The sequence below is a fragment of the Gopherus evgoodei genome, chromosome 5, assembly GCF_007399415.2.
Source record: "Gopherus evgoodei ecotype Sinaloan lineage chromosome 5, rGopEvg1_v1.p, whole genome shotgun sequence".
Classification (NCBI taxonomy): Eukaryota; Metazoa; Chordata; order Testudines; family Testudinidae; genus Gopherus; species Gopherus evgoodei.
This window is the reverse complement of record NC_044326.1, coordinates 74,311,382-74,322,073: the sequence shown is the minus strand read 5'-3', so window position 1 is coordinate 74,322,073 and position 10,692 is coordinate 74,311,382. Positions and strand designations below refer to the sequence as shown.

Sequence of the window (10,692 nt, the reverse complement as noted above, 5' to 3'; positions counted from 1 at the left end):
CAGGGCCCGGCCCCGCAAGAGTTTTCTGGGGCCCCCGAGCGAGTGAAGGACCCCGCTCCAGGGGCCCCGAAAAACTCTCGTGGGAGCCCCTGCAGAGCCCGGGGCAAATTGTCCCTCTTGCCCCCCCCAGGGCGGCCCTGCTGATAGAGAGATACATACAGCTGTTTTCCCCTCCTCCCTCAGGTATTAATGCATTTTCTGGGTTAATAAATAAGTAAAAAGTGATTTTATTACATATAGAAAGTAGGATTTAAGTGGTTCCAAGTAATAGCAGACAGAACAAATTAAATTATTAAGCCAAATAAAATAGAAGATGCAAGTCTATGTCTAAGAAAACTGAATAGAGATAAAACCTCACCAGTTCAAGTAAGCTTCTTTTTACAGACTAGTCTCCTTCTAGTCTGGGCCTGTCATAAACAGATAGCTAAGGGTTAATGTCTCTTTCACCTGAAACACCTGACCAGAAAACCAATCAGGAAACCGGATTTTTTTCAACTTTGGGGGGAGGGAAGTGTGTGTCTGAGTCTTTTGTCTGTCTGCCTGTTTCCTCTGAGCTTTGGAGAAGTAGTTCTATATTCTAGTCTTCTGTTTCTAAGTGTAAGGACAAAGAGATCAGATAGTAAGTTATATGGTTTCTTTTCTTTGGTATTTGCATGAATATAAGTGCTGAAGTGCTTTGATTTGTATTCTTTTTGAATAAGGCTGCTTATTCAATATTCTTTTAAGCAATTGACCCTGTGTTGTATCATCTTAATACAGAGAGAACATTTGTATTTTTTCTTTCTTTCTTATATAAAGCTTTCTTTTAAGACCTGTTGGAGTTTTTCTTTACTTCAGGGAAATTGAGTCTGTACTCACCAGGGAATTGGTGGGAGGAAGAAATCAGGGGAGGTCTGTGTGTGTTGAATTGGCTAGCCTGATTTTGCATTCCCTCTGGGGAATAGGAAAGTCCTTTTTGTTCCCAGGACTGGGGAACGGAGAGGGGGAATCACTCTGTGTAGTTTCACAGAGCTTGTGTCTGTGTATCTCTCCAGGAGCACCTGGAGGGGGGAAGGGAAACAGGATTATTTCCCTTTGTTGTGAGACTCAAGGGATTTGGGTCTTGGGGTCCCCAGGGAAGGTTTTTCAGGGGGACCAGAGTGCCCCAAAACACTCTAATTTTTTGGGTGGTGGCAGCAAGTACCAGGTCCAAGCTGATAACTAAGCTTGGAGGCTTTCATGCTAACCCCCATATTTTGGACGCTAAGGTCCAAATCTGGGAATAAGGTTATGTCATGGTGTAGCAGCGGTGGGATCTAGACAGAATCCAGAAGCCAGTAGGAATATTATATTTTTCTTTTCTCTGCTAAGGGCTTTTTAGCAGAGAGAAACAGTTTGGTTTTAAAAGGGAACCAGAGAGAATTTTTATTTCTGCTCTCTCTAGCAGTTTGTGGTTTGCATGTTAAGCGAGAAGACTGTTGAGGGTCTTTTGTCATGCAGTAGCCCTCCCATTAGGTGGCAAGTACCAGCACTTATATGCATGCAAATAAAGTGGTTTTTCTGGTTTCCCTTAATTGAACATTAGCTAGAGAGAGAAAAGGAAAAAAGCACTGTTGCTAGGCAGACTTCAGGAGGCAACAGAGCCTGCAGTGCAGAAGATAAACACCGGAGGGCACCCGAACACAAGAAAGCAGGAATCATGACTTCTAAGGCAAAAATGGAGGCCGAAGACCAAATCAAAGAAGCTGAACACAGGCGACAACTAGAAATAAAACAAAAAGAGATGGAGCTGAAAGAAAAGGAAGAAAGCATCAAACAGGCAGCCCAAGAGGCAGCACACAAAAGAAAACTAGAAGAAGAAGAGGTGGCCTACCGAAGGAAACAAGCAGAAGATGAGTTGGCCCACAGAAGGAAGCAAGAAGAAGAAGAGGCGGCCCACCGCCGAGACATGGAAAAACAACAAAAAGAAATGGAAAAACAACAAAAAGAAAATGAAGAGAAGGAAAAGCAGAGAAAACATGAACTGGAGTTGGCAAAAGCTGGGCTGCATGTGCCAGCCAACCCTAACAACCCGGCGCCCATTATTGCTCCACAGCACAGGAAATTTCCCACCTACAAGGCAGGTGATGACACCGAGGCCTTCCTGGAAAATTTTGAAAGAGCCTGTCTTGGGTACAGCATCCCCGAAGACCAGTACATGGTAGAATTAAGGCCACACCTCAGTGGACCTTTAGCAGAGGTGGCAGCTGAAATGCCCAAGCCGCAAATGAATGACTATAAACTTTTTCAAACCAGATACCGGATGGGGATAACCCCAGATCATGCCCGTCGGCGCTTCAGAACCCAAAAGTGGAAACCAGAGGTGTCATTTCCCAAACACGCCTACTACATTGCAAAAAACTATGAGGCCTGGTTAACAGGAAACAACATTCAAACCTTGGAAGAAGTGAACCTCCTCATACAAATGGAGCAGTTCTTGGATGGTGTTCCTGAAGACATCACACGGTACATACAAGATAGAAATCCCAAAACTATCGCTGAGGCGGGGGAGATTGGAGCCAAATGGATGGAACTGGCAGAAAGCAAAAAAGCTACTGTCAAGGGGAACGATTACCCCAGGGGGCACACAGACCATAAACCCTACAACCGAGGACAGCCAAAGACCCTACATACCACCCAAGTAAAGCCACAGATACCCTACTCTTCAACCTCACCAGTCTCCAGTAACTCACCTCGGCCCAGTGACCCATCAGATGGAAGATGCTTTAAGTGTAATGAACTGGGACATATCAAGGCCAACTGTCCCAAGAACACCATGCGAGTGCAATTCATTACACCACCATCACCCCAAAGATCCCCAGGCCCAGATGCCTCTCAAATACCCTTGGAGCGAAGGGAAAATTTGAGAGTGGGCGGAAAGAAGGTTACTGCGTGGAGAGACACGGGGGCACAAGTGTCAGCTATCCACCAATCCTTCGTTGACCCCAAATTCATCAACCCAAAGGCCAAAGTTACAATTTACCCCTTCATGTCACAAGCTGTAGACTTGCCTACAGCTCAACTGCCTGTCCAGTACAAAGGCTGGTCAGGAATGTGGACTTTTGCAGACTATGACAATTATCCTATCCCCATGCTACTGGGGGAAGACTTGGCCAACCAGGTGAGGCGGGCCAAGAGAGTGGGAATGGTTACCCGTAGCCAAACCAGGCAAGCTTCCAGACCCATTCCTGTTCCTGAGCCGTCCACAGAGGCCCCGTCTGTGTTACCGGAGACCCAGACAGAGGTAGTGGACCCGGATTCCATGCCTACCACTGAAACAGCCACAGCATCTCCAGTCCCAGGCCCGGAACTGGAACAGCAACCAGCACCAGCAAGTGCAACCACATCTTCAAACTCAACGCCAGAGGGCGCCAGCGAGCCAGAACTGGCAGAAGCACACGACAGCCATACCCAAAAGGCTCAGCCAGAGCCTGAAATACCCTCAGGTGCACCAGCGGAGAGCGGTTCACCAGCAACGGAAACAACCCCATCACCTACATCGCTCCCAGAGGGACCAAGCCCAAGTCCACAGTCTCAGGAAGAACTGGTGACCCCAGCCTCAAGGGAACAGTTCCAGGCTGAGCAGGAAGCAGATGACAGCCTTCAGAAAGCGTGGGCGGCGGCACGGAGCACCCCACCGCCTCTCAGCTCTTCTAATCGATCCCGGTTTGTTATAGACCAAGGACTTTTATACAAGGAAATTCTTTCTGGTGGACACCGGGAAGAATGGCAGCCGCAAAAACAGTTGGTGGTTCCCACTAAGTACCGGGGGAAGCTCTTAAGCTTAGCCCATGATCATCCCAGTGGCCATGCTGGGGTGAACAGAACCAAGGACCGGTTGGGGAAGTCCTTCCACTGGGAGGGGATGGGCAAGGATGTTGCCAAGTATGTCCAGTCTTGTGAGGTATGCCAAAGAGTAGGTAAGCCTCAAGACCAGGTCAAGGCCCCTCTCCAGCCACTCCCCATAATTGAGGTCCCATTTCAGCGAGTAGCTGTGGATATTCTGGGCCCTTTCCCAAAAAAGACGCCCAGAGGAAAGCAGTACGTACTGACTTTAGTGGACTTTGCTACCCGATGGCCAGAAGCAGTAGCTCTAGGCAACACCAGGGCTAACACTGTGTGCCTGGCCCTAACAGACATCTTTGCCAGGGTAGGTTGGCCCTCTGACATCCTTACAGATTCAGGGTCTAATTTCCTGGCAGGGACCATGGCAAAACTGTGGGAAACTCATGGGGTGAATCACTTGGTTGCCACCCCGTACCACCATCAAACCAATGGCCTGGTGGAAAGGTTCAATGGAACTTTGGGGGCCATGATACGAAAATTCATCAACGAATTCTCCAATAATTGGGACCTAGTGTTGCAGCAGTTGCTGTTTGCCTACAGGGCTGTACCACATCCCAGTTTAGGGTTTTCACCATTTGAACTTGTGTATGGTCACGAGGTTAAGGGGCCATTACAGTTGGTGAAGCAGCAATGGGAGGGGTTTACGCCTTCTCCAGGAACTAACATTCTGGACTTTGTAAGCAACCTACAAAGCACCCTCCGACACTCTTTAGCCCTTGCTAGAGAGAACCTAAAGGATGCTCAAGAAGAGCAAAAGGCCTGGTATGACAGACATGCCAGAGAACGTTCCTTCAAGGTAGGAGACCAGGTTATGATCTTGAAGGCGCAACAGGCCCATAAGATGGAAGCATCATGGAAAGGGCCATTCACAGTCCAAGAGCGCCTGGGAGCTGTGAACTACCTCATAGCATTTCCCAATTCCTCACTAAAGCCTAAAGTGTACCATGTTAATTCTCTCAAGCCTTTCTATTCCAGAGACTTACAGGTTTGTCAGTTTACAGTCCAGGGAGATGATGCTGAGTGGCCTGACGGTGTCTACTACGACGGAAGAAAAGACGGTGGCGTGGAAGAGGTGAACCTCTCAACCACCCTGGAACGTCTGCAGCGGCAACAAATCAAGGAGCTGTGCACTAGCTTCGCCCCATTGTTCTCAGCCACCCCAGGACGAACTGAACGGGCATACCACTCCATTGATACAGGTAATGCTCACCCAATCAGAACCCCACCCTACCGGGTGTCTCCTCATGCCCAAGCTGCTATAGAACGGGAAATCCAGAACATGCTACAGATGGGTATAATCCGCCCATCTACCAGTGCATGGGCATCTCCAGTGGTTCTGGTACCCAAACCAGATGGGGAAATACGCTTTTGCGTGGACTACCGTAAGCTAAATGCTGTAACTCGTCCGGACAACTATCCAATGCCACGTACCGATGAGCTATTGGAGAAGTTGAGACGTGCCCAGTTCATCTCTACAATAGACTTAACCAAGGGGTACTGGCAAGTACCGCTAGATGAACCTGCCAAGGAGAGGTCAGCATTCGTCACCCATGCGGGGGTGTATGAATTCAATGTCCTTCCTTTCGGCCTTCCAAATGCACCCGCCACCTTCCAGAGGCTGGTAGACGGTCTACTAGCTGGACTGGGAGAATTTGCAGTTGCCTACCTCGATGATGTGGCCATTTTTTCAGACTCCTGGCCCGAACACCTACTCCACCTGGAAAAGGTCTTTGAGCGCATCAGGCAGGCAGGACTAACTGTTAAGGCCAAAAAGTGTCAAATAGGCCAAAACAGAGTGACTTACCTGGGGCACCAGGTGGGTCGAGGAACCATAAACCCCCTACAGGCCAAGGTGGATGCTATCCAAAAGTGGCCTGTCCCAAGGTCAAAGAAACAGGTCCAATCCTTCTTAGGCTTGGCCGGATACTACAGGCGATTTGTACCACACTACAGCCAAATCGCTGCCCCATTGACCGACCTAACCAAAAAGACCCAGCCAAATGCCGTTAAGTGGACTAATAAGTGTCAAAAAGCCTTTACCCAGCTTAAGGCAATGCTCATGTCTGACCCTGTACTCAGGGCCCCGGATTTTGACAAACCATTCCTAGTAACCACAGATGCATCTGAGCGTGGTATAGGAGCAGTGCTCATGCAGGAAGCAACAGATCACAACTTCCATCCTGTCGTGTTTCTCAGCAAAAAACTGTCTGAGAGGGAAAGTCACTGGTCAGTCAGTGAAAAGGAAGGCTATGCCATTGTGTATGCCCTGGAAAAGCTACGCCCATATGTTTGGGGACGGCGGTTCCAACTACAAACTGACCATGCTGCACTAAAGTGGCTTCATACTGCCAAGGGGAACAACAAGAAACTTCTTCGTTGGAGTTTAGCTCTCCAAGATTTTGATTTTGAAATTCAACACATCACAGGAGCTTCTAACAAAGTTGCTGATGCACTCTCCCGTGAGAGTTTCCCAGAATCCAGTAGTTAAAAAGTGTTCTTAAAATGTAAAAGTCTGTTAGTTATATACTTAGTAGTATATGTAAAGGTGCATGTGTTGTATTAATCTGTTTATTTTCAAGTTCCAGAAGGAAATTGCCGCCAGTGAGCTTCCCCACTGTCTGCAATTTGGGGGGCGTGTCATAAACAGATAGCTAAGGGTTAATGTCTCTTTCACCTGAAACACCTGACCAGAAAACCAATCAGGAAACCGGATTTTTTTCAACTTTGGGGGGAGGGAAGTGTGTGTCTGAGTCTTTTGTCTGTCTGCCTGTTTCCTCTGAGCTTTGGAGAAGTAGTTCTATATTCTAGTCTTCTGTTTCTAAGTGTAAGGACAAAGAGATCAGATAGTAAGTTACATGGTTTCTTTTCTTTGGTATTTGCATGAATATAAGTGCTGAAGTGCTTTGATTTGTATTCTTTTTGAATAAGGCTGCTTATTCAATATTCTTTTAAGCAATTGACCCTGTGTTGTATCATCTTAATACAGAGAGAACATTTGTATTTTTTCTTTCTTTCTTATATAAAGCTTTCTTTTAAGACCTGTTGGAGTTTTTCTTTACTTCAGGGAAATTGAGTCTGTACTCACCAGGGAATTGGTGGGAGGAAGAAATCAGGGGAGGTCTGTGTGTGTTGAATTGGCTAGCCTGATTTTGCATTCCCTCTGGGGAATAGGAAAGTCCTTTTTGTTCCCAAGACTGGGGAACGGAGAGGGGGGAATCACTCTGTGTAGTTTCACAGAGCTTGTGTCTGTGTATCTCTCCAGGAGCACCTGGAGGGGGGAAGGGAAACAGGATTATTTCCCTTTGTTGTGAGACTCAAGGGATTTGGGTCTTGGGGTCCCCAGGGAAGGTTTTTCAGGGGGACCAGAGTGCCCCAAAACACTCTAATTTTTTGGGTGGTGGCAGCAAGTACCAGGTCCAAGCTGATAACTAAGCTTGGAGGCTTTCATGCTAACCCCCATATTTTGGACGCTAAGGTCCAAATCTGGGAATAAGGTTATGTCAGGGCCAACCAATCACTCACACCCCCTTTAGTTACTGCCCTTTTTTCCAGTTTCTTTCAGGTATCTTTGGGGGTGAAGAGGCTCTCTCTTTATCCAGCTGAAGACCAAATGGAGGGGTCTCCCACAGGCTTAAATAGACTTTCTTTTGTGGGTGGAGACCCCCTCCTCTCTCCTATGCAAAGTCCAGCTCCGAGATGGAGTTTTGGAGTCACATTTCCATGCATGACTGAGTTTCTTACCAGCCAACCCACATTCCTGGGAAAGCTCTAATGTGGACTGGCATATTCAAGTTCATTGTTGGCTTAAGTGGTTCTTGATTGGGCACTTAATTTGCACATTCCTTTCTCATGGTGCAGCCCTTGTTCCAGCTCAGGTGGTAGCTAGGGGATTTCTCATGATGGCTACTCCATTGTTCTGTTCCACCAACTTATATATCTTTTGCATAAGGCAGGATTCCTTTGTCCCTCTCTGGGTTCCCACCCCTCCTTCTCAATGGAAAAGCACCAGGTTAAAGATGGATTCCTGTTCAGGTGACATGATCACTTGTCACTGTAAGACTTCATTATCCACTTGCCAACACACATGTAAACAGGAAGACTTACAAGTAAAACAGAGCCATCTACAGACAATTTTCCTGGTTAATGGGAGTCATCAAGATTCCAAACCACCACTAATGACCCACACTTTGCATAATTGCAATAGCCCTCAGAGTTAATTTTATATTTCTAGTTTCAGATACAAGAGTGGTACATTTATACAAATAGGATGACCACACGAATAGGATGTGGTCATCTTATTTGTATAAATAGATTATAAGCTTTGTAATGATACTTTACAAGAGACCTTTTGCATGAAGCCTATTCCAGTTACATTATATTCATACTCATCAGTATATTTTCATAAAATCATACAGAGTGCAATGTCACACAGGCACCAAAGCAAACTAACAAAAAATCAGTTTTGCTGCTCCCAAATTCAAAGTTAAAACAGGTGTGTGCAGATGAAATGAATCACTGCCTCAAACTCTCACCTCCACTCTGAAACACATCTAATCCCTCTGACCATTTGGAAAGCTGGTTTGAGTACATATATTTCTGACTGCAATTCATATCTGAATGAAAGTGAAAAGGAGGGCATTTTGTTTTAAATGTATGCTCTAGATGACTTGCCCAAGGTCACAAAGCTGATCTCTCAAAGAACTGAGAATAGAATCATAGACCCTTAACTTCAGTTCCTGTGCTCTAACTAATAGTATAGCTAGACTGATGGCTGGTCTACAGTGGAAATTACCAACCCTGCAACTTTCTTACTCAAGGGTGTGAAAAAAGCAAACGACCATGGCAGCGCTTTAGCATTACCAGTGTAGACTAGCCCTGAATCTTGAGTTAACTGATTGCCCATTAAATGGAGTTAACTAACATGTTTGCAAATGCTAGATCAGATACTAGAGCATTTGTTCTAGGACACAAACATTTGTGGTTTGCTCTAGACTGAACATATGCAAACATGTCAATTAAATTGAGTTAAATGGCAATCAACTCACCTTAAAAAAAAAGAGAGCTTAAATGCTAGTCTGGAAATACTTCAAAAGCTTAAATCTCCTTCTGTTTACCTCACTTACATCCCTACTGGAGTACACAAGTACAATTGAAAGAACTATTGTCTGCTAATTAAAAAAATAAACATTACTCAAAGCAGTTTTAGTATGGCATTATGATTGGTTCTCATCCAAATCCATTCTCTAACTATATTTTCTTATGGCATGTTACACATTTTGAGAGTTTACTTTTTTATTGCTGTTTTAAGTCACAAAGTACCAAACAATAGCGTCTGCCTTGAGAGAGCTCAAATCATCATAATAAAACAGGAAGAAATCTTGCCTGTCTGACAATCTAACATGAAAAAGTAGCACTGACTTTCTTGATAAAAGATATTTTTTGGTAGAGAGCCACTATACAGTTCTACTCCTTATGAATTACTGTACAGTTTCCATGGATACATCTATCTTCACCACTTGCTCAACTAATATCATGAAAGTTAAAATACAAATCTTAAAACAAATATAACTGTATATATTCGTATTTCAACCCCAGATGACTGAACTTGAATAAATTGCCTGAAATGTTTACAGACTTGACATATTTAAAATTAATCTCTAGTCTCAGGTAAAAGAAGCCTCCACTTACCCACCCCAACCACAACCCCATTTGCTTTTACTTAAACTTTGTACTAACCTTCAAAGTGTGGTCCTAGTAGAAAAAGTGACTCAAAAAATTGTATTGTGGGCTGCATCTCTACTGTGTCTTAATGATTTTTATCAGATCCCGGATCCTACTAAATTCACTTTGTATCACCAGGGCATTTTTAGACAGAGTTAAACCTCTCCTAATGGGGCAGATGCACATTTTTCCACCACAGGGGAATCTTCGCCCTAATGGGGCAGCTTTACTGCAGCCCTTCCTCCATGGTGCCCCAATGCAGGGGAGAAGTGGAGCTGGCTGGCGCTATAGAGGACTTTCGGGGAAATATATGGGGTAGGATCAGACCATGATGCAATCTGTTGATCCCCAACTGGTAGAACAGTCCTAAGGGAATAATTTCAGCCAGCAAATGAAGTTATAAGTGCCCTGTTGCTGTTCTGACACATGCTTGACCCAGATGAGGATGATGGTCTCTTGTAAGGTATCATTACAAAGCTTATGGTCTACTGACTGTGTTCATCCTATTTGTATGAATGTATCATTCTTGTATCTGAAGCTAGAAATAAGAAGTATTACTCTGAAGTCCTATTGTAATTAAGCAAAGTGTGGGCCATTAATGGTGGCTTAGAATCTCAATGGCTCCCATTGACCAGGACAATTTGTTGTAAATGGCTCTGTTTACTTGTAAGCCTTCCTGTGTTCCTGTGAGTCAGAATGGAAAGAAGGGAGGCTTGGGGTCTCACAGGGCATGTGACCATGTCATCTGCTACTGGAATCCATCTTAAACCTGGTGCTTTTCCAGCCAGAAGGAATAGTGCGAACCCAGAGAGAGACAAAGGATTTCCGCGTTGTGCCAAAGATATGAAAGGGCGTGGAACAAAACAAAGGGGGCTGCAGTCATGAGAAACCCCCTAGTTACCACCTGAGCTGGAACTAACAAGGATTGTACCAGAGAAAGGATTGGGCCCAGAATAGGAAGGAGTCTAGTTTGTGACAGAAGCTTATTGGAACATCTCTAAGGGTGAGATTTACCTGTATTCAGTTTCTTAATGTATTAGGCTTAGACTTGCATGTTGATGTTTTTTTGCTTGGTAACTTACTTTGTTTTGTCTGTTATTACTTGAA

The 10,692-nt window shown here is 45.1% G+C and overlaps 1 long non-coding RNA gene across 1 annotated transcript; it reads right to left on the bottom strand.

Annotated features, from left to right (window-relative positions):
• Nucleotides 1-267: 267 nt before the first annotated feature.
• LOC115651861 lies at nt 268-7,399 on the bottom strand. Its single transcript, XR_004000473.1, has 3 exons — nt 7,376-7,399; nt 5,905-5,908; nt 268-407 (listed from the first exon to the last, which is right to left on the bottom strand). It is a non-coding gene; the product is annotated as an uncharacterized LOC115651861 (long non-coding RNA).
• Between the last annotated feature and the right edge of the window lie 3,293 nt (nt 7,400-10,692).